Genomic DNA, 25261 nt, shown 5'->3' with positions numbered 1-25261 from the left:
GCATGTCTTGCTCAACATCAATGTAGTACTCTTTTTAACCACTTTGGGGTATGATTGGTGTTCTGAAATTCTCTTGCAATGACTAGCATGAAACCAAGTGACTTGATCTTTAACGTTAGCTGCTGTCTGGGATGTTAGTAGTAACTGAAATAGTCCCTTACACTGTCTTGATGCATGCTCAATCATCCAGGTAAGAAGATCCCCAAAAGTTGATTCTGATCATCTGGATGTAAGGTTTTCAGTGGAAGAAACATTTCGTCACTCATCCAAGTGACTTCTGCAGTCTCAGCTGACTGCAGGTTTCCCCAACCTTATAAATAGCACATTTGCATAATGACTGACACTAGCACCACTGACTAACAATGGGCCATGAGGTCAGTTTCATGGTCATTAATATGCATATTGTCATGACCATTGATCAGTGACCATTGATCAGTGACCATTGATCAGTGACCACTGATCAGTGACCACTGATCAGTGACCACCAATCAATGGCCATGAGTACCATTCACAGAGAGTTGGGGAATGGCTGCAATCACACCGATGTTGGACTCTGTAGTTTGTTTAGCTGTATGTCCTCCTTAAATTGCTGGCTACCTGAGTGGTCTTCAAAAAATGATGTGGGCTTTATAGGTACTTGGAAAACTTCCTGGAGGAAACTGGTGTTGTTAGGAGAGACGGCATCCATCCCACTTTGGATGGAGCAGCTCTCATTTATAGAAATCTGGCCAAATTTATTAAACCAAAACATGAGTATCCAGAGTTGGGACCAGGAAGCAGAGTTGTAGTCTTACATGTCTCTCTGCAGCTTCTCTTCTCCTGTTATCCCACCAAAACCTCATCCCCTTAGAGACTGTGTCAGCTCCCAAACAGATAAAAATCAAATTCAAAACCAGCAAAAAATGACTTAAACATAAAAAAAAATCATAAAAAAAGAACAATACAGTATCCACATCTGCACCAAAGAGTAAAACAGTGAAATGTGGATTATTAAACATTAGGTCTCTCTCTACCAAGTCTCTGTTGGTACATGACTTAATAATTGATCAATAAATCGATTTACTTTGCCTTATAGAAACCTGGTTACAGCAGGATGATTATATTAGCTTAAATGTATTAATACCCCCGAGGCATTCTAACTATCAGAATCCTCAAGGCACAGGCAGAGGGGTTGGCTTGGCAGCAATTTTTCACACCAACCTATTAATCAACCAAATACCCAGACAGACTTTTAATTCATTTGAAAGCCTGATGCTTAGCCTTGTCCACCCCAGCTGCAAAACTCAGAAACCAGTTATTTGTAATATTCTATCATCCACCTGGGCCTTACACAGAGTTTCTGTCAGATTTCTCAGACTTTTTATTTGATTTAGTGCTTAACTAAGATAAAATAATTATTGTGGGTGATTTTAACATCCATGAAGATGCTAAAAATGACAGCCTCAACATGGCATTTAATCTGTTACTAGACTCAATTGGCTTCTGTCAAAATGTAAAAGAACCCACCCACCACTTTAATCACACTCTAGATCTTGTTTTAACATATGGCATAGAAACTGAACATTTAACAGTGTTTCCTAGAGTATTTAAAAGTAGAATGGGGGGCAGAGCCTTCAGTTTTCAGGCCCCTCCCCTGTGGAACCATCTTCCAGTTTGGATTCAGGAGACAGACATTATCTTTACTTTTAAGATTACACTTAAAATTTTCCTTTTTGCTCAAGCATATAGTTAGGGCTGGATCAGGTGACCCTGAATCCTCCCTTAGTTATGCTGCAATAGGTGTGCAATAGGCTGCTGGGGGATTCCCATGATGCATTCAGTAATTATTCTTTAGTCACCTTTCTCACTCACTTTGTGTTAATAGACCTCTCTGCATTGAATCTTTTTTGTCATTAATATATGGCTCACTTCCACAGCATTTCTTTTATCCTGTCTTACTTCTCTCACCCCAACCGGTCACAACAGATGGCTGCCTCTCCCTGAGCCTGGTTCTGCTGGAGGTTTCTTCCTGTTAAAAGGGAGTTTTTCCTTCCCACTGTTGCCAAAGTGCTTGCTCATAGGGGATCATATTATTGTTGTTTTTTTCTCTGTATGTATTATTGTAGGGTCTGCCTTACAATATAAAGCACCCTGAGGAGACTGTTGTTGTGATTTGGTGCTATATAATTACAGTTGAATTGAACTGAATGTTTTGGGTCACTAGCATGCTGCAAGAACCCATCTTCAGTGTTCTCACTGAGGAAAGGAAGTGCTCATCCAGGTGCTCATCAGGTTTACACCTTTGCCATAATTGTGATGCGGAGCTTACTACTACTACAATTATGGCATTGTGTCATGGTCCTGGGTCTATTACCCAGCTATTTTGAAGTTCAGTTTAAATAATTACTCATTGTACCTAGTTCTCAGTTGCTTTAGTTTAGTTCTTCCTTCAGTTCTCTTATCCCACAGACATGAATAATATGTAGTACTGGTTTCTTGCATTTGTACAATTTCTCTAAAATTGAAACATCCTTTTTCACAGAGATGCTGAAAAATTGGTTTACTTATGTTTTACACTTTTTAACTGAAAGATTTAAAATGGGTTTTTTTTGTCCTGGGTTTTTAGATGTTTCCCTTCAAATTTCTATCAGTTAAAAGAAGATTTTCTATGGTCATTGTCTAATATGACATTTAGGGTATGGACATGACCATCCACCCCATTCTTCCTTTTTACAGACAGATTTAATAGCTTGCTTCTGGCATTTACAGTTCTGTGAAAAAGTGTTTGCCCCCTTCCAGTTATGTTTTTTGTATGTTTGTCATGCTTAAATGTTTCAGATCATCAAACAAATTTAAAAGTTAGTCAAAGATAACACAAATGAAAATAAATGTAGGCTTTTATTATTAGGGGGAAAAAATGTTATTGCCAATGCTTGGTTACAGTTTTTTTGCTGTAATAATTAACACCTTCATTTAGGAACTGCATTTTGTGTGTGTGTGTGTGTGTGTGTGTGTGTGTGCGTGCGGGGGTGGGGGGTGTGGAGGGGTGGGGGGGTGAATCTATGCTAATATTTGCAGTTTTTTAATGATTTGAAACATTAGATTGTGACAAACATGGAAAAATAAGGACTGAGGAGGGGGCATATACTTTTTCACACCACAACTTACTCTTCTGTTTCAGGAAGCTCCTGACAGATTAAAGTGCATAATGTCAAAAAAGCTGACATGACTGCCCGTGCGAATTTCTGTTTGTTCCTATGTGTTATCAGGCTTTATCTCAGAGGCAGAAAACTCTCAGTGTGACTGCTTAACAGGGATTTAAGGTATAAACCTACCTGACAGGAAAAAAACAGCTCCCATTGCAGGGCCTTCTAAGCCCCTGTGAAACACACACACACAAATACATGCATTTGCTCCCCCGCATGCTGTCTAGGTGACTGGCATTTTGGCAGACAGACCTGCCCACCCAAAGGTGCTCTTCTTTCTCTCTCATTCATCATCACAGTAGTGACAGTTTCCTTTCTATGCCCACAAGCTACTTAACTGACATGCCTTACTTATCTTCTCCCCATAACTAAAACACACATATACAACCCACACACAACATGTCACATAACATCTATCATAAAAGAGAACCTATCACCAGCTGAACCAGGGAGGGGCAACATTTACCAGTCTGAGAGAAAATATGCTAAGCATTAATGTCAGCTTTCTAAAAACTACATTTATTCTAGTGACTGCTTGCCTCTCTGTGTTTGGGTATATAAACCAAATTGTTGACTTCTTTGTGTCTGTCTGTCAAATGTAGTGTCTTCTTATTAATCTGTATGATTGGATATATAATAATCTGTTCTGTGACAATAGATGTTAAAGAATTAGTGTGGTGACATTTTATATCCTGTTTTTCTGTCATAGTGACTGTGTCCTCATGACAAGTAATAAGGACACCGCCTTATTTTGAGAGCTTCACTCAGAAACTATTAATAACTTCTCACATAACAACACTGTTGCACTGATGTTCTTTTATTACAATGAACATTAATTATTGACTTTCTAACTCACTGCTGGCACTCTTTTGGTGTTGTGTGTGTTGGTAGTGGTTGGTGGCCCACGATCATGGTCTGCTGCTGCTAACTGATCATTTTGCTCAATAGATAATAGATAACTCTTTATTGTCATTGCACAGTCATACATAGTACAATAGTACAATGAAATTGGAAAACTGTCCTACGTCGGCACTACATGTAACACAACACGATACAACACATCACAACGCAACACAAACAACACAACACAGTATAATAACTTAGTAATAAAAAATTAGAATAATGTGCAATAATTTGTATTGCACACTGTTATTATTGCACATTAATTATTATTGCACCTTGTTACAGATATAAATATTATTATTATTACTGTTTTTACCGTTGTTAACCCCCCCAAAAAAGTCCAGGTAGGTAGCCAGTCAGATCAGCTATTTGCATTGATCAGGGCTATTGCCTGTTGTAAAAGCTGTCCTTGAGTCTATTTGTTCAGGACCTCAGCAGCCTGAACCTCCTGCCAGATGGCAGCAGCTTAAACACCCCGTGTCCTGGGTGTGTACCGTCCCGTAGGATGCTGCGTGCCCTCTTGAGACAGCGAGTGCTGTACAGGTCCTTCAGGGAGGGAAGAGGATGTCTAATGATTTTTTTGGGCCATATTGATGACCCCTGGAGTGCCTTTCTCTGTGCTGTGGTGCAGCTGGAGAACCACACACCGATGTAATATGTCAGCACACTTTCAATGGAGCAGCGGTAGAAGACGGTTAGCAGCTCCTTCTTCAGGTCTGTTTTTCTGAGGATTCTCAGAAAGTGGAGAAGCTGTTGGGTCTTCTTTAAAACCGCATAGGTGTTACAGCTCCATTGGAGGTCTGTGTCTATGTGCACACCCAGAAACTTGAAACTGGAGACCCTTTCCACACACTCCCCGTTGATGCTGACAGGCTGCAGCTCAGACTTCCTCCTTCTGAAATCAACTACCAGTTCTTTTGCCTTGTTGGTATTGAGGTCCAGGTTGTTATCTACACACCAATCTGACAGCATCTGAACTTCAGCTCTGTACGCCGTCTCATCTCCCCCAGAGATGAGCCCCACCACGGTGGTATCATCTGCAAACTTGATGACTGCGTTGTCTGGGTGGAAACTAACACAGTCATGTGTGTACAGAGTGTACATTATAATCTTCATAGAAACCTATTGCATATTACAAAATATACATGAAAGCATATATTAAAGCATACATTAAAGCATATATTCTCCTTAAATAGCTAAAAATTATAGGTATAGTGTTTTTTATTTTAATCAGGTTTGCTAGCTTAACTACTTGCAGTATTAGTAAGGGCTTCCAGCTGTTTGACCAATACTCTCCTTCTCTGTTTGCCAAATATTTAGTTATCACATCACATCAGAATCTGTGAGCTGTTGTGCCGTCGGAGCTGAAAACCAACAGCTCACAGATTCTGATCCTTCAGGTCCACGCTCTGTGTTTTTGTCTTTGTGCGGAATCTGTTTACCTGCTCTCATTTGCTTGTTTGTTGCTCATTTGCTCATTTGTTTTAGCTGTTTGGCGGTTGTTGAAATAGTTTTGTGATTCTGGTGTTTCTGGCAAAATGCATTTACAGTGGGGCAAAAAAGTATTTAGTCAGCCACCGATTGTGCAAGTTCCCCCACCTAAAATGATGACAGAGGTCAGTAATTTGCACCAGAGGTACACTTCAACTGTGAGAGACAGAATGTGAAAGAAAAATCCATGAATCCACATGGTAGGATTTGTAAAGAATTTATTCGTAAATTAGGGTGGAAAATAAGTATTTGGTCACCTCAAACATGGAAAATCTCTGGCTCTCACAGACCTGTAACGTCTTCTGTAAGAAGCTTTTCTGTCCCCCACTCGTTACCTGTATGAATGGCACCTGTTTGAACTCATCATCTGTATAAAAGACACCTGTCCACAGCCTCAAACAGTCAGACTCCAAATGCCGCCATGGCCAAGACCAAAGAGCTTTCGAAGGACACCAGGAAAAGTATTGTAGACCTGCACCAGACTGGGAAGAGTGAATCTACAATAGGCAAGCAGCTTGGTGTGAAAAAATCAACTGTGGGAGCAATCATCAGAAAATGGAAGACATACAAGACCACTGATAATCTCCCTCGATCTGGGGCTCCACGCAAGATCTCATCCCATGGGGTCAAAATGATCATGAGAACGGTGAGCAAAGATCCCAGAACCACACGGGGGAACCTGGTGAATGACCTGCAGAGAGCTGGGACCAAAGTAACAAAGGTCACCATCAGTAACACACTACAACGGCAGGGAATCAAATCCAGACGTGTTCCGCTGCTGAAGCCAGTGCATGTCCAGGCCCATCTGAAGTTTGCCAGAGAGCACATGGATGATACAGCAGAGGATTGGGAGAATGTCATGTGGTCAGATGAAACCAAAGTAGAACTTTTTGGTATAAACTCAACTCGTCGTGTTTGGAGGAAGAAGAATACTGAGTTGCATCCCAAGAACACCATACCTACTGTGAAGCAAGCTAGAAGACTGGCAATCTTGCTGGGTATCCAGTTACGGAAGCAACACATTAACAAGACAATTCTGAGTAACACCAAAGTTACTTTCCCTAGTAACTAGTTACTTTGAAAGTAACGAGTAACTTGAAGTAACTGAGTTACTTTTGATAGAAGTAACTAGTAATGTAACTAAGTTACTAATTTAAAGTAAAGTAATTTAAAGTAACTTATTATATTTATTATTATTTGCAGCTAGCAGGTTGTTAATGCTATCCATCAAATCTAAAAACACTATGTTAATACATGGAGAGCCTATACGAGATTTTGTAGCGATTTCGTATAGAAAACTATTTTACGCGTATATTTAAAACATGTCCGCGGCTCCGAACCGTAGTAAATGGTAAATGGCCTGCATTTGTATAGCGCTTTTCTAGTCCATAGGACCCCAAAGCGCTTTACACTACATTCAGTCATTCACACATAGGCGATAGCAAGCTACATTGTAGCCACAGCTGCCCTGGGGCGCACTGACAGAGGCAAGGCTGCCGGACACAGGCGCCACCGGGCCCTCTGACCACCACCAGTGGGCAAACATGGGGTTAGTATCTTGCCCAAGGATATTTGGCATGCAGCCAGGATGCAGCCTGGGTTCGAACCACCGACCTTCTGATTAGTGGCTGACCTGCTCTGCCACCTGAGCTACAGCCACCCCGTAAAGGGACCTCTGGCTAATATGTCGGGTTCCGTGTCAGGCTCGTAGCCGAAAACTAGCTTTACTTTGTTGTCTGGGTCAACTTTGCTAGCGAGAGACAGAGAGAGAGACAGAGAAAGGCTGCTCCAACAGAACTTATTGTTTGAGAGGAAAACACAAACACTGTGTACAGTCGAGTCAATAGCTTACTTACAACTGGGCTCGTCAGGCACTCTTTTTGGCTGCAGTGGTTATTATTCTATTTACATGCTTCCATCTTCTGTTTCTGCTCGATGACAACTCGTACGTTTCGACTCTTTTTCTCCCTCCCTGGCACTCACAGACACATAACAGGTATGGCAGTCCATTCTCCCTGCAGCACAGACTACACTGCCCATGGGCCGCGAGATTGAGACACAGACATTAGAGCCTCTTAATGCGTGTTTTGTTTGGGTTTCCACTGGCATGGAATTACCAAAAATAGAGAGCATAGCCTTATGAAACAGGAAAATACCGCCGTTCAATCCATTAATTTCAACAAAGTTACTGTATTCTGAATACCACCTTTTTAAACGGTAACTGTAACTCATATTTTGTATTTTAAATACGTAACGTATCATGTATTCCGTTACTCCCCAACACTGCTCATAGGGGGGTCATACTAGTCGTTTCGCCATCACTCTGGATGCTGGGAATCAAAGATTCCATAGCTCAATTATCCTATTCATGTAACCTTTTCTGCTGGGGTTAGTTGGGTAGTAGCTTCCCAACAGTGCCCAATTTTTATCTCTTCTCCACCGATGCCACCTTGTTCCAGTAGCCCACTTGTCATCAGGGTGTCCTGGTTCCTCAACACCTTACACGGACTTTGTTAATCCCAAAAAACTCTACTAACTTTCATGTAACCCTTGAATGGGTTGTAGGTAGATAGTTGTACAAAGTAATGACATCCCCAAACAGCAATCTGAGCTGCTGAAGTTGGACTTCCTCCAACTCTTCAGCCTCGTTGGTCAGTTGCAGGTGAGTGCTTTTATCTCCGGGCCCACCCCCACCTGTGGCAGAGGGATAGGCCGTTTCAGCCGGCTGCTCAGCCTTAACACCTGGCTTTCCTCCGCCTGTGCCTCCCACGGTGTGGGTTTTATTAACAATTTTGATGCCTTCTGGGAGAGGAGGCATCTTTTTGGGGCAGACGGGCTCCACCTCAACGCCTGGGGACGCCGTTTGCTGTCCGCCAATTTGGCATTTGGCGTACAGCACTCCCGCACATCGCCCTGTCACTACCCCAAATTGACATTACCTGCTGATCTGACTGCCACTGACTGATGTTCCCCTGGTCCCAGCTCCTATATTTGTTCCACTTTTAACAGTAATACACAAAACTCTGGACTCGGACCTCTCTTTCCCACAGTCAACACAATACCCGTCATAATCACAAACAGAGAGCAACAGAATTATCATAAATCCAGTAACTCCAAAAACATTAATAACCTCCGGCCTCTTCAAAAATATCAACATCCATTCAACTCTATTGTCAAAAATCCACCAGTCTCAATCAGTATGGCACTTTTAAATGTCCGCTCTCTGTTGAACAAGTCTTTTATTATTAATGATTTAATCTTAGATAATAAACTTGACTGTTTATTTTTAACTGAAACATGGCTGGGTTCGGATGCACCAGTTGTTCTCACTGAGGCCTCCCCACCAAATTTTAATTTCTCTTTTTCTATTATTTAGTATTTAGTATTTAGTATTTATTTATTTATTGTCATTGTCAAGAACAATGAAATTGCGTTTGGGGCTTCCATACAACCCAAAAAAAAAGAAGAAAATAATAAATACCCCTTAAAACCCAAGTGTACATATTTAACCCAGTGTGACTCCAATGCAATAAGACAATCCTTAGCAATAATGTTCGTAGAAATTCAGACAAAGACCTGAGAAACATGACAAAATACAACAATGCAACCCATTCAATATTATTGTACTGTGAGATATGATATCAGATATGATAGTTATCTATTTAAGAAAGAGGGGGGGGGGCAGGAGGGGGAAGAGAATAAAGATATGATGCACCAATGCAGACCAGTTCATTGCTATTAAGAAGTTGGATATGGTTATTGTCCGTGAGAGGGGGGCAGAGAGTTCAGGAGCCTCACAGCCTGTGGATACAGGCTGTTGGCCAGTCTGGATGTTCTGGCCTGTATAGACCTGTACCTTCTCCCTGAGGGCAGCAGATGGAAAAGGTGGCGCGCAGGGTGATGTTGGTCCCGCAGGATACTGTGCACCCTCCTCAGACAGCGAGTGGGGAAGATATTACTGATCTCTGGCAGACTTGTTCCAATAATTCTGCCAGCTTCTTTCACCACCCGCTGGAGTGCTTGCTGATCGGCCTTGGTGCAGCTGGGGAACCACACTAGAAATCCATACGTCAGAACGCTGCTGATGGCACAGTTGTAGAAGTTCAACATCAGAGATCTGGGAATGTGTGCGCTCCGCAGTCTCCTCAGGTAGTAGAGGCGCTGTTGGGCCTTCCGTACAACTGAGGTGATATGGTTGCCCCAGGACAGGTCCTCGGTCACAGTTACCCCCAAGAATTTAAAACTGCTCACCCTCTCCACCGCCTCACTGCCAATGAAGAGAGGCAGATGGTTGTTATGACCCCTCTTCCGGAAATCTACAATGATCTCCTTGGTAAGAGAGGTGGTGGGACTGCATCTTTAACCAACAACACACTCACCTCCAAACAAATTTTATTTGATCATTTTACCACTTTTGAATTCCACGCTATTGTTTTCAGCAGCCCTCCAGTTTTATCTGTCACAGTTTACAGACCACCTAAAGACAGTGCTGCTTTTATCAAGGAATTCTCAGAATTTTTAATAAACATACATTCAAAATATAATATGATAATTTTAACCGGTGATTTTAACCTGCACATAGATAATCCTTCTGACCCTGCATCAAAAGAATTCTTAAACATTCTTCACTGTTTGGATTTTACCCAGCACGTCACACAACCGACTCACAACAGAGGACACACTCTGGACCTGGTCATCACCCATGGGCTGTCCACCAGCGTGTCCTCTGTTGTTGACTTGGCTGTCTCTGACCACTACTGTGTGTTTTTTAACATCACCGGTTTTATTCAGCGGGAGACCTCGGTGCGAACTGTGAGGAGGCGCTATCTAACCTCTGAAGTGGCTGCAAATTTTACCAGGGTTTTAGACGAATGCCCCCCTGTGATTTTACCTGCACCCTGCGATTTGATTTTTAATCATTTTAACAGCAAACTGAAGAAAAGCCTTGACTCCGTTGCTCCACTCACCACCAAAAAGATTAACGTAAAACATGCATCACCCTGGAGAAACGAAGAAGTCAAAAAACTTAAAAGAAATTGCAGGGCAGCAGAAAGGAGATGGAGGAAAAATAAAAATACTATCAACCATCAAATATTTTGCGAGCAACTTAAAGTGTACAATAATACATTAAGGAATTCAAGAAATTCATACTTCGCCAAAATAATCAGTAATAACAAAAATAATCCCAAGGTCCTCTTTTCCACCATAGATCATTTATTTAACCCTGATTTTAACAGCTCCCAAAGAACCCCCACAGACTCACTCTGTGAGCAGTTTGCAGACCACTTCAGGGGAAAGATCAGCGCCATCAGATCTGATATTTTATCTAATCGCGATATGTTTGTAAACACATCTGAGGGCTCGATTGTACCTGAGGAGACACTGGACAGCTTTGTCCTGGTTAATGCTGAGAACCTTCAGAAAGTTTTCTCCACAGTGAGACCCACCACATGTCTTTTAGATCCAATCCCTTCTTCACTCTTTAAAACACTTTATGGATTTTTTGAGGCTGAGCTTTTATACATGATGAATTGCTCTCTTCAGTTGGGTGTCTTCCCTGCTGCCTTTAAAACGGCGGTGGTGAGGCCCCTTCTGAAGAAGAGCAATTTGGATTGTAATGATTTTAATAACTACAGACCTGTATCCAACTTACCATTTTTAAGTAAAATCTTAGAAAAACTTGTTTTTACTCAGATTAATGATTTTCTAAATGATAGACAGATCCTGGAGATATTCCAGTCTGGATTTAGGGTGAACCACAGCACAGAGACGGCTCTCCTAAAGGTTTTAAATGATCTTAGATGTAACTGGGACGCCCAAAAGCTCTCAGTCCTGGTGATACTGGATCTAAGCGCAGCCTTTGATACAGTAGACCACGCTATTCTTTTAAACAGACTGAAACACATGGTAGGCCTCTCTGGTGCTGTACACAACTGGTTCACTTCCTATCTCTCTGACAGAACTTTTATGGTGAGTATGGATACATGCTCCTCTAAGATCCATAAAATGACATGTAGTGTGCCTCAAGGGTCGGTTTTAGGCCCTGTACTTTTTAATTTGTATATGCTCCCTCTCGGCGGTGTCATCAGGAGGCATGGAGTGAACTTCCACAGTTACGCTGATGACACGCAGCTGTACATCTCCATGTCTCCTGATGACACCAGACCAATGGATGCCCTTTTTAACTGTATTTTAGATATAAGATCTTGGATGGCAGAATACTTTTTACAGCTTAACCAGGACAAAACTGAAGTTTTAATCGTCGGTCCTGAGGCTCAGAGAGAGAAACTCTTGTCTAAATTAGAGGCATTTTCACTATGTCCTTCGCTACAAGTGAAAAACCTGGGTGTTATTTTTGACTCTGAGCTTGGTTTTGTCCCACATATTAAACATGTGACCAAAATTGGATTTTATCATCTAAAAAATATAGCCAGAGTCCGCCCTATTCTCTCTCAGGCCAAAACAGAGATGCTGATGCATGCTTTTATTACCAGTCGTATTGATTACTGTAATGCCCTGCTCTCTGGTCTTCCTAAGAAGAATATTTCAACTTTACAACTTTTACAAAACTCGGCGGCTCGTGTGCTGACGAAGACCAGAGGGTTTTAGAATCGCTGCATTGGCTCCCCGTGTGTTTCAGGATCGATTTTAAAGTTCTTTTATTGGTTTTTAAATGTCTTAATGGTCTTGGGCCTTCTTATCTCTCAGATCTGCTTTTACCATATGAACCCTCGCGGACCCTGAGGTCCTCTGGTACTGGCCTTTTGATTGTCCCTAAAGTCAGGACACATACTCACGGAGAGGCAGCGTTTCAGTGGTATGGTCCTCGTCTGTGGAACAGCCTGCCGGAGGAGCTCAGGGCCGCAGAGAACGTACATGTTTTTAAGAACAGGCTCAAGACCCACCTTTTTAATTTAGCTTTTACTTAGCGTTTATTTATTTTATGCTTATTTATTCTATCCTGTTATTTTATTATTAATTCAGGCTTTACCTAATATTTATTGATTTTATTCTTATCCATTTTTTAATCTTCTTACTCTATTTATATTTATATTTATATTGTAACCCGTTCTTATTTATTTTATCATTTTACCCTGTATATAGCCTATTGTGGCATATCTCCAGTGTTTCCTCGGAGGGCGCTCTCTGCACCGGGGCTGTGATCGACCGTGGCTGCTGGGTCTCTGGGGGTCCTCTCAGCCTGGCTGGGGGGCTCCTTTGCCTCCCTCCTGCTGTGTGCCCGGCCTGGAGGCTGCGGTCTGTGACCGGCTCTCGGTGCTGACGGCTCCGTGTTATAGTGTTTCCTCACTTGGCTCACTTGGCTCATGTGAACCCAGCCCAATTTTTACTCTTTAACCTTCGCTGACCCTTAAAAATGCATCCCTTTAGAGCCCTGGGGACCAAAAATGGTCCCGCCCCAAAAGTGTAATAAAAAGATTATATATTCATATTTTTTCCAATTTAAATTGGTCAGTCTTTTAAAACTACTTCTCCCTGAAATATTCATATAAAGTTTTAATTATATTTTCGTTGTTTTAACCCTTTAAATCCCAGTTTTATTACATGAGCGCCCTGTTTTTTTAGCCCCAAAAAACAAAAAACTAAATATTTTCCAAAAAAAACATTTGAAGTAATATTTGTTTGTTATTATAATTAGGCCTTTAGGTGGACCAAAGATTGGCACCAACAGTCATTTCGATCGCCTTTTATTTTTTTTGCAGGAGCGCATTTCATAAAATGCACACCCTATCGGTCCTAATCGACCACGCCCAAAAAAGTGCTATAAAAAATTTATATATTAATATTTTATTCCACTTTAAATTAGCCAATCTTTTAGACCTACTTCTCCTTGAAATATTCATGTCAAGTTTTAATTACATTTCGCGGATTTTAACCCTTTATATCCCGGTTTCGTCACATGAGCGCACTGCTTTTTTTGCCCCAAAAAACATAAAACTTGAATATTTTCCAAAAAAAACATTTAAGGTAATATTCAATTGTTATTATAATTAGGCCTTTAGATGGACTAAAGATTGGCACCAACATTCATTTCGATCGCCTTTTATTTTTTTTTTCAGGACCAGAAAATGGTCTCCAGGCGGCAAATGCTCCTCCTCTAGGCCGAAATAAGTGCATGTTGCCGGGGTAAGTCGCGACGATCACCGGGGCACAATCACCGGGGACTGCTTTTTCCAGCCCACACATCCGATACCACGTGACAACAAATACGTCATTTCCTGTTGACTAAAAAAAAAAAAAAGCACCCTCTAACGGTCCTAGGGACCAAAAAATGGTCCCGCCTGATCATCGGGCGAAGCCGCTGCTGCACGCCGGAAATGAGGCTTCGTTTCCCACAGGTCTGTCCAAGCAGCCCGCTGTTTTCCAGCAGGGATCAAATGTGGAGCAAGGGCGCCACCCGGTGGACAAATAAAAAATTACAACTCTAAGGCTCATAGACCAAAACGAGACGGAAACATAAGTAATCACCAAGACATTAACGGTAATAATTCTGCAGTGAAAAATAGCGTTTATAATGGAAGTCAATGGGCCAAAAATGGTCCCTAGGGCTCTAAGAGGATGTGTATTGTTAGCTTAGCCACTGAAGCTAATTTAAGGAAGTCAGACTTGAATTTTGAAATGAAATTATGCCAAACTTTTTTTTAGAGAATTTGGCTATATTCCATTCAACACAGTGCAAATGGCTTGTAACTGAAAAACTAAAGGGACCAAAAATGGTCCCAGGGCCAAAGAAGGGTTAAGTGTGCGTGTGTGTGTGTGTGTGTGTGGGGGGGGGAGATATGTGTGTATTCACATCATTTATGTTAATGAGAGTGCGGGGAGTGAGTTGGAGGGTGGGGTGGGCTGCTTTTAACTATGTAAAGCACTTTGTGCTACATTTTTTGTTTGAAAAGTGCTTTATAAATAAAGATTGATTGATTGATTGATTGATTTTCAAACAGAATGTAGGGATCGGTGGGTTAGCCTGTTCCCATTTCTGAGGTTAACATGTAATATGTTCCGAAATGTTTCAGTACTGTAACTAAATTACATTTTTCAATAATGTGGTAATGTAGCACATTCCTATCCTAAATTCAGGTATTACATCACAGTTAAAATGATGTCATTGTTTGCATTGCAAACGTTCCTTGGTAATCTGTAATCTCGATAAAAAGAGAAAAAAAATATATAAACAAATTTTTTTTTCCTCCTGCACTTGTGCTACAATCAGCCTATTTAGATTGCATCTATGTCATGGCTATTAAAATCATCTTATATCAAGGGCCACATACTTGATATATGTGGCCCTTGATATACAGTAAGTCCACGGAATGGTGAAATTCCAGTTTCTGTCAGTTTAAAAAGTATAACTATGCATTCAATCTATTAGATAGGAGCGATCGTGGCTCAAGAGTTGGGAGTTCGCCTTGTAATTCGAAGGCTGCCGGTTCGAGCCCTGGCTTGGACAGTCTCAGTCGTTGTGTCCTTGGGCAAGACACTTCACCCGTTGCCTACTGGTGGTGGTCAGAGGGCCCGGTGGCACCAGTGTCCGGCTGCCTCGCCTCTGTCAGTGTGCCCCAGGGTGGCTGTGGCTACAATGTAGCTTGCCATCACCAGTGTGTGAATGTATGGGTGGATGACTGGATATGTATTAATTCTTAGGGTTTGGTGTTCAGTGTTCTATTATTGGTGATTTATGACAGACTGGCGACCTGTCCAGGGTGTACCCCGCCTTTCGCCCTATGACAGCTGGGATAGGCTCCAGCGCCCCCCGCGACCCTGAAAAGGATAAGCGGAAGCGAATGGATGGATGGATGTTCTATTATTGGTAAAGCGCTATACAAATACAGACCATTTACTAGAGATGGACCGATCCGATATTACGTATCGGTATCGGTCCGATACTGACCTAAATTACTGGATCGGATATCGGAGAAAAATAAAAAATGTAATCCGATCCATTAAATATCACGAAAGCACCTCGCAAAACTTGCAACACGCCGTAACTCACCTCAGAACGTCAGCAGTCTGAGCAGTATGCATCACGTGATAGAGCAGCTGTGGCATGCCGGACCTGTCGGTGGTCTGGATAGCATGTGGAGCTTCGCTAGCAACCTGGCATTTCATCTCCGACAAAGTTATCCCCGAGAGAAGTAAAGCAAGTGTGTAAGTCCATCTCTGAATGTTTGTAAAGCATTCCCACGTTAAGCTTAACAAGCGACTGCCTCTCGCTCTCCGGCTGCTACTTCAATCGTGAAACTGCTTAAATGATCAGCTGATCGGCTTTTCTGTCGCGAGTCCGTGTCTCTTGTTTGTTTTTGGCCCACTTTGCACCAGAAAGAGGAAACCAGCGGCTGAACAACAGCAGAACGTTTAAGCTTGATAAGCTGTTGTTAGAATTTATTTAATATTTCTTTCTACACCAGGATCTTTTTCTACGTAGCTGACGCTGGTAACTGTGCAGGGGCGGATCTAGCAAAGTTTAGCCAGGGGGGCCGATAGGGCATGAACAGGGAAAAGGGGGCACAAAGACATACTTTTCTTTCTTATTCTCATTTAAAATGTCGAGCTTTTAATAAATAATTATCTGACACCCAAAGTTTTAATTTGATGTAAACTGAATAGAAGTCAATTACTGTATCTAGTGACTATTAAGTCTAATATATACCCTAGTAAGCTATAGTACTTTTTACTTTGGGAAGGTACCATCTGTGCAGTCTGCAATTTTGTTGAAGAAAGATGTTGAATCTATTTAATATTTCTTGAAAAATAATTGATTTCTGTGCATTTTTTTTCACACTGCATCAAATTAAGGTTGATTACGTCGATTAAGCATCATGAGGTGGCGCGTGAGGGGTGGTTCCTTATTTTTTATTTATTTATTTTTGTTGTTGCTGGGAGTTGGAACCCTATTAGTTAGGTTGCTTAATATTTACGCTAAGTACTCTTTAAAATACCAGAATAGGGAGGATGGTGTAGGTCTAAGTTTATTAGATTGAACTATGAAACATTTTTTTTGTATACAGGTATAACAGAATAGCTTTAGTGTAGTTGTTGTTTTAAACTTGAGTATGAACTTGCAGACTTGCAAAATGCAGCAAGATATTTTAAAAAACAGTTTTGTTGATTAAAAAACACTATATCGGATTCATATCGGTATCGGCAGATATCCAAATTTATGATATCGGTATCGGTATCGGACATAAAAAAGTGGTATCGTGCCATCTCTACCATTTACCATATCTTAATATAAGATTAAAAAAACCCAGCAAATTCAACATTATGTCTCAGTTTTTCTACATGGTGAAGAAATGCTGCCATAATCAATGAAAGAAATCTGTCAGCATGACTCTTTGAGCTCAGATTGTAAGAAGTAATGTGTAAAGTCCCAAAATTTTGTTATTAAATTACTTTGGTGTATTGTGAATGGCCATGAGCGAGGGCCTTATTGGTAAAAAAAAAAAAGTTTTAAAAGTTATAAAAATACAGTTAAAAGTCCAACCTTTATAGCTTAAAGGCGGTACGTATTTAAAATACAAAATATGAGTAACTGTCTTCCGTTACAGTTACCGTTTAAATAGGTGGTAATCAGAATACAGTTACTTTATTGAAATAAGTGGAATACACACCTGTTGTTTCCTGACTAATGTTAGGCTATCCCAGCTCTATCCCTTCTCCAATTTTGGTGATTAAATGCAGTTGGGTGCAGGTTTAGGTCAGTTGGAAGAGCATGCAATCCTATGGCACATGGCTGAGAGTGGCCTGCCTGGGCTCGAGTCTGACCCATGGCCTTTTTTTTCCATCTGGGATTAATACAGTTTCTCTGATTCTGATTGTCAGAAACTCAAACAAAACACACAATAGGAGGCTCTAATGTAAGCATCCTGTTAATGTTGGTGGCATCAGTTAGACAATGGACCCAGAGCCAGCAGTGCACGGGCAGGTATGCATTTCTTACTTGGAAATTCCGGAGATAAATGGGATGGTCAAAACTTCAGTATCTACGATGTACTATTGGTGTGTGAATTTTATTACTATTTATGAAGGCTACTCGTCACCAGACTTCCTGAGAATGCTATAGTTGGAACTGCAGTATACTTGATGACATCACAGCTCCAGAGTTTTTATTGCCATTCCCTCTTAATTTAACTGTTTTAACTAAAAAATTACACATGATGTAGTAGATTTCTTTAAGAAAAAAAAAAAGATAATTCAAAAATTCGCTTTTACATATCATGTGTTTCATAATGTCTAATAAGCTTTGTACAGTTGAGCACAATCACTACGTGACAGAAACACTTAAGTTTAAGTCTTAAAAGGTAAAGCCTAATCTCTCTTAATAAAAATATTATACATGTTTGCCTGAATAAAAACAGACAAGTGAGAAGTTAGAACGCTTTTATTTTCATTTTAGTAAACACTCAAAACTTACAATAGAGAGCTGGGGTTTGGAAGAGAGTTTAACAAATATTTAAAATATAATCCGATCCTTTTTGGAGTAGCCTTCAGGATCTCCATGTGTTAACATAGTGTTTTTAGATTTGATGGATAGCATTAACAACCTGCTAGCTGCAAATAATCATGTGCAGTTTCACATGATTGTTAACAGACAAAAAGAAAACATATTACTGATACAGAAATAGTTTTCTATACAAGCACTGCAAAAAGTGCAGCCTTACCTAATGTCCACATTACTGTTAGGCATTTTATATAAAGATTTAAATATCTAGTTGGTATTGGTATGGTTAGTAGCCTTCAGTAATAGTAATAAATCACATAATTCATGTCGTTGTAAAGAGCAAGACAATATATTAAGTAATCCAAAGTATTTAGAATACGTTACGCTCAAGGATTCAAGGATTCTTTAGTGTTATTCGCATCACATGTTTACATGAGGTGGAATGAAATTAGGTGCACACGGTCCTGGAGTGAAAGAAACAGAATAACCGAGAAACAATAAAAAGAAAACTGTCATGGTCCTGGGTCGGTGACCCAGCGTTTTGAGTTTATTGTTATTATTTTCTAGTTTCTTCTGATTTTGTATTAATTCTTAGGGTTTGGTTTTGGTGTTCAGTGTTCTATTATTCCTACCTGTGTTCTCCCCCCCCCCTGTGCTCTGTTCATGTCCCTGAGTTTGTGTTTGTAAAACAGTTTGTGAGTTTCCTGTTCTATTTTGAAGGTCTGTGTCTCGTTGTGTCTCATTAGGTTCAGCTGTGTTCCCCTCTGGTGTATCATTCCCTCATTACCTTGTGTGTATTTATAGTGTGTGCCTGCCTGTGTTCCTTGTTGCTCCGTCTGTGTAATTTGGTATTCCCTGCGTCTCTCCGCTCTCCTTTCTTCGTGCTTTCCCTGCGTGTCTCCCCGTGTCCTTATGTTTTCAGGTTTGTTTATTAGATTTCCCAGTCTAGGTTTTAGTTGCTCCCTGTTCCTTATTTCTTGGTTTGTACGTTGCTTTCACTACAAATACATGCCTACCTCAGCCAGTACCTGCATTTTGGATCCTTGTCTCACTACACCACACGACTGCTGCCCCAGCCGTGACATTACGGAGTGACCACAAACATGGATCCAGCGGACTTTCCTGGGGAGAGTGATCTGGCGCAAGTCCTACGCCTGGTGGAATGGATAACCCACACCTCAAATACAAGAGCGAAGATTGTGGGAATGAATGCGATTGAGGCAATCCTCGAGGGAAATCCCCATCTCCACCAGGCCAGAGGATTCACAGATCTAATTGCCGATCTACATAAAGCCCAGGCGGCAGTGCAAGCTCGGGAATTAGCAGACTTCGTCTGGCAGCAGCGGACAACGGCTGACATCTAAGCAGCTGGCTGTGGTGAGTCAAAGGGACATTTTTTACACCACTTCTGTCTTTGGGACTGTTTTTTCGGGGGCTCTGTGTTTTGGGACAGGGGAGAATAATGACTCTGATTTCCCCTCTTCACCAGCTTAACTTCCGCTAAAACCATCATTACAGTCAGCCACTCAGGCTTCCATTCAGTCAGTAGCCCAGCCTACACCTTTACCCTTAGCCCGGTCACCTGTTTAGCCATTAGCCTCACCAGTAGCACAGTTATCTCTTCAGCTACCTGCCTCCTCATCTACTCATTCTTCTATTTTGTCACCTGTACAACCTTCGCTTTCACCTGCCTCTGTACAGGAAGCTATGGCAATACAACGCATTAAGGACTGTTTTTCTACCTCCCATACAGAGCAGAGAGACAAACATATTAACACTAAACTGGTTTCTCAAAAGCTGGCTTGTTCTGAGACTTTTACTCACTCCAGGCCTCAGCTGACTCTGGACCCCTGGAGGCTAAGGAGCCAGCTGAGGACTGTGCCCGGCTGTTGCTGCCTGAGCAGGGTCAGTGCTCTGCGCAGCAGTCTGCCTCATGTTTGCTGGAGGCCCCCGTGCCTGCTGGTTTTGCTTTGTGTGTGCCAGAGGCCCCCATGCCTGCTGGTTTTGCTTTGTGTGTGCCAGAGGCCCCCGTGCCTGCTGGTTTTGTTTCGTGTGTGCCAGAAGCTCACACTGGCTCACACTGGTTCTGTGACTGTTCTCGCTGGGGGGGTCCAAGGAACCGCTCCAGCCTCCTGCTTTTGCTGGGGGTCCAAGAAACCGCTTCAGCCTTCGGTCTTTCCTGGAGTGTCCGAAGAGCCGCTTTGGCCTTCGCTGGAGGGTCCGAGGGGCTGCTTCAGCCTTCATTCTTTGCTGGGGGGGCACGAAGATCCGCTCCCGCCTCCTAGTTTCGCTGGGGGGGTCCGAGGAGCCCGTCTGGCCATCACCGTCGCCTGCGGCTTCCGCTGGGGGGGTCTGAGGAGCCCGTCCGACTATCACCATCGCCTGAACAGTGTGGCCACCGCTGCCTTCCGCGCTGCCGGTCTCTGGATTTGTGTCGCCGCCGCTGCCTTCCGCACGGCCGGCTTTTGGATTTGTGTTGCCTCCACAACCTTCTGTGGGGCCGACCCCCTGAACTGTTTCACTCTGCCATGGACTCAGCCATGGATCGGGAAGGCTGAGTCTTTTAGCCATGTTTCTGTGAGACAGATTGAGTAACTTAACTCATTGAGTAACTTAATGGAATACATTACAAAATACATGTTGGGCCATGTATTCTGTAATCTGTAGTGGAATAATACATTTTGGAATACCTTCCCAACACTGGCTAGAACCCAGAATGATGTAAAGGTGAGTGTATGTTGACCCCAGCTCAGCAGCCAGAGCCTCTTCAACACACAATAAAGGCAGTGATGAGCAAGTGCATTTGTATGTGTTCATGTTTTTAAAAGTCACTGTGGCATTCTCTCCTAAGTCTCTTTCAATTTTTCTTGTTTTGTCAGTTTTCATGTTCATGCATAAAAACTAAAAGATCATATGTGTCCTCATTAGTATCGGGATTTGTGTTTATGTATGGAAATAGTAATTATGTGACCATGGTCATTTATGGCTGTTTCCCAACAGTTGATCAGGTGTTCCGTTGAAGATTATCTGGTTCCACCTGATTCGTACTCTAAGCCATCGGCGGGAGAAACGGGCAGAACAATTACATTCTTTTCCACTAGCACTAGTATAACTATCTGCTCTAATTAAATAGGTTGCCAACTGCAGGTAAAACAGAAGAAGAAATTGCATAATAGTCATGCTGTGAGATTTGAAAAAAGTAGTCAATCTGACCTGGGTCCTGGAAAAAATTCTGACCCAGATGAAGGCCCTAGCATGAGTAGTGGCCAGAAGAAAGCAAGAAAGGTATACTGGGGACAAACAGAGCCTGGTGCGAGGAAAAAATTTTGATTGGTGGTGTGCCATGTGATTTTTCTTTTGTGAAATATGTGCGATGGCTCCAAAAGGTTAGGAAACACTAATTTATGGAGTCACATGAAAGTAATGTACAGAGTAGTATATCATGAATCGCCTTGAGGCGACTTTTGTTGTGATTTGGTGCTATATAAATAAAATTGAATTGAATTGAATATCAAATTACTTGTGAGTAATTAAGTACTTTATTTTTTATACATCAATCAAATCAAAACAGTTACCTCATACATATACGCACTGGTACATCACAAGACCAAATTTCCTCTGCTGATCAAAAATTCTCATCATCATTGTTGAGAGATTTTTGAGTTTTGTGATTATGCTTAGTTGTAGCTTCATTTAAAGGAAGAAGAGCTGTTGAATTGAAACTACCACACAGGAAAAGGGAGTGAAAACTGATGTGCAGAGGAATGCTGTAACATACATACTACCTCCTTTGTTAACAGGCAGGCTAACGGTCTCTCTCTCATTATATGGGAATGTCTGAATTTCTATACATACATACTACCTCCTTTGTTAACAGGCAAGCTAACGGTCTCTTTCTCCTTTTGTGGAAATGTTTTTGCCACTCCTACTTCCCTGAAAGCTTGGGTTAAGTATAAATAAAGAAAGCTCTGAAAGCCCTGGGCGGTCTTTCCTCTGTCTCACATTTGTCCTGCACTCGTCTGGTGCAGGATGGATTGGACGGTGAGGGACGATCGTCCATGTGTGCACATGTATAAGATATCTTGAGTCTGAGTTCCTTTGCCTTCTACAATTTCTCTTCACAATCATGGTGATTTAAAAAATGAAGAAATGATAGGGGACAAGATTGCCTTCTAATTTGTGCTTAAGAGTTTAACCAAGCAGTTTTGGTACCTACATATAAACAAACAGCAAAGTGGAAAAAGAAAAGCTAAAATCAAAAATTCTGTTCGTCCTACACTCCAGTTCTCTTTATACTGAAAGATAAATACTCTACAACATTAGAGAGACATGATCAGATAATCCCAAGAGACCAGAAAGAACACCCTTTTAACAGTTTTTCAGGCTTTCTCATCAAACAATACACTCACTTGAAGTGCAGCCCTGGACAATGAAAAATGACAAAGCAGTACCCTGTGCAGTGAAATGCCACTGTTGTTCTTAGTCTCCTTCCTCAACGAGCTCAACAACTTTTATGCTCGTTTTGAGCGAGGGAACCCCACAACCAAAGCAGACGTGACGCCAGACCACCAACCTCTGACTCTCTCCCCCACCGATGTAGGAGCGGTGCTGAGCAGGATCAATGTCCACAAGGCTGCAGGTCCCGATGGCATCCCCGGGCGTGTTCTCAGAGCGTGTTCTGAGGAGCTTGCAGGAGTGCTGACAGACATATTCAACCTGTCCTTGGCCCACGCTGTGGTACCGGCCTGCTTCAAATCCACCTCCATCGTCCCGATACCCAAAAACTCCAACCCATCTTGCCTCAATGACTACCGCCCAGTAGCACTCACCCCCATCATCACTAAGTGCTTAGAGCAGCTGGTCCTAGCACACTTCAAATCCTGTCTCCCCCCCACCCTGGACCCCCACCAATTCGCATACCGCCAGAACAGGAGCACAGAGGATGCAGTCTCCATCGCACTGCACTCTGTCCTCTCACACCTGGACAACAACAACACCTACGCCAGAATGCTGTTTATAGACTTCAGTTCAGCATTCAATACAATCCACCCCTCACAACTCATCAGGAAACTGACAGACCTGGGCATCAGTTCCCTCATCTGCAAATGGTTACTGGACTTCCTGACCAACCGCCCCCAACATGTCCAGCTGGATAACCGCTGCTCATCTACCATCACAATGAACACCGGTGTACCACAAGGCTGTGTGATGAGCCCTTTCCTCTACTCCCTCTTCACCCACGACTGCAGACCTGCTGATGGTTCCAACACCATCATTAAGTTTGCAGATGACACCACGGTGATTGGCCTCATCAGTGACAACGATGAGGCCGCCTACAGGGAGGAGGTGGATCGTCTGGCTGAGTGGTGCGACACAAACAACCTGCTGCTTAACACCGAGAAGACCAAGGAGCTCATCGTGGACTACAGGAGGAATGCTGACCCACATCCACCCATCCACATTAAGGGGACGGCTGTGGAGCGTGTGAGCAGCTTCAAGTTCCTGGGAGTCCACATCTCCGAGGATCTCACCTGGACGACCAACTGCTCCAAGCTGGTCAAGAAGGCTCACCAGCGCCTCTTCTTCTTGAGGACTCTGAGGAAGAACCACCTGTCCTCAGACATCCTGGTGAACTTCTATCGCTGCACCATCGAGAGCATCCTGACCAACTGTATAACAGTCTGGTACGGGAACTGCTCTGCCTCGGACCGGAAGGCGTTGCAGAGGGTCGTGAAAACTGCCCAGCGCATCGCCGGAGCACCACTTCCTGCCATAAAAGACATCTACAGGAAGCGGTGTCTGAAAAGGGCTGGGAAAATCATCAAAGACCCCAGTCACCCATCACATGGACTCTTCACCCTCCTGCCCTCTGGGAGGCGCTACAGGAGCCTCCGGACTAAGACCACCAGGTACCGGAACAGCTTCTTCCCCACAGCTGTCAGACTCCTGAACTCTGCCTCCTGACATCTGACCCACGTTAACTCATGGACTGAACATACACACACACACACACACACACACACAATGGACAACTGTACCCTCAAACACACAATAATAACATGGAGTGAACCACCACTCACAACCACTAGCACTTTATATAGCCTCTGTAGAAATTATCCACACCCTCACTTACCTTAACTGCACTACTGTATAGCCCTGTGTAAACAATCATTCTGTACATACGATAATTTTTAACCCTACAACTGTTTACAACTTGCATAATTCCCATTTCTGTATAGCTGTATATCTCAGATTCCTGTAAAGTTATTTATTTCATATTCTGTATAGTTTTTCATATTTATATCCTGTCCATATCCTGTACATAGCTTGTACTCACTACAGCTTGTACTCACTACAGCCTGTACATACTTATAGTTATAGAATATTCACAACATACTTCATACCGTGTACATTATAACATAATAGACCCATTTCTGTAATATACTTACATATCTATATTATTGCTAATATATATTGTAATATATCTATATCACTAAGCACTTCTGGATGGATGCAAACTGCATTTCGTTGCCCTGTACCTGTGCATGTGCAATGACAATAAAGTTGAATTCTATTCTATTCTAATTCTATTCTATTCTAGTCATAACACATTGTCAGGAGGTGCTATCAAGAATGAGTACAAGGGGAAATGAACTGATCATTTAGGTTTGCAGGATAAATAGTAAACCATGAAATAACATGATTTACTCATAATGTAAAAGTAGTGTCATGGTTCTGGGTCATCCGACCCAGCATTTTGAGTTTCTTGGCTTCTGGTGATTGTTATATATTATGATGATGGTTTAAGGTTCATTAGTTAGTCTTTAGTTTATTCTGTGTTCCTGGGTGATTGACTATGTTTAGTTTCTTGTCTGTTAGGTTCCCCTTGTGTTTTGGTCTCTCGTGTCTGTCGTGTCATCTGTGTTTACGTGCCTTTCCCTGCATGTTTCCCAGGTCCCAGTAATGCCTTTGTGTTTTGTCTCCCTTTTCCCTTTACATTTTCCCTCCTTGTGTTTCATTCTGTCTCCCCTGTCTGTCATGTGCATTCATGTATGTTCTCCCCAGCCCGTCCTGTCTGTCTCTCTCTCTCCCTCAGTGTCTCGTCTTTCTTAATTACTTCCATGTTTCTCTCATTGTGTCACCTCCCTTTTTCTCCTCAGTCTGCCTTGTTCCCCTGTGTGTTCCTTCCTCTTATCCCTGTATCATGCCATGTATTTTGGTCTGC

The 25261-nt window shown here is 42.2% G+C and overlaps 2 protein-coding genes across 7 annotated transcripts in view; one reads left to right on the top strand and one right to left on the bottom strand.

The window, feature by feature from the left end:
• Positions 1-25261, bottom strand: part of asxl1 (ASXL transcriptional regulator 1) — a 267754-nt gene that overhangs the window by 218409 nt on the left and 24084 nt on the right. The window lies entirely within an intron of this gene.
• Positions 1-25261, top strand: part of LOC309696400 (paired box protein Pax-7-like) — a 120776-nt gene that overhangs the window by 84766 nt on the left and 10749 nt on the right. The window lies entirely within an intron of this gene.

The sequence above is a fragment of the Aulonocara stuartgranti genome (assembly GCF_965226115.1).
Source record: "Aulonocara stuartgranti genome assembly, chromosome: 20".
Lineage (NCBI taxonomy): Eukaryota > Metazoa > Chordata > Actinopteri > Cichliformes > Cichlidae > Aulonocara > Aulonocara stuartgranti.
The sequence above is the reverse complement of the archived record's forward strand: the minus strand, read 5'-3'. Positions and strand labels throughout refer to the sequence as shown.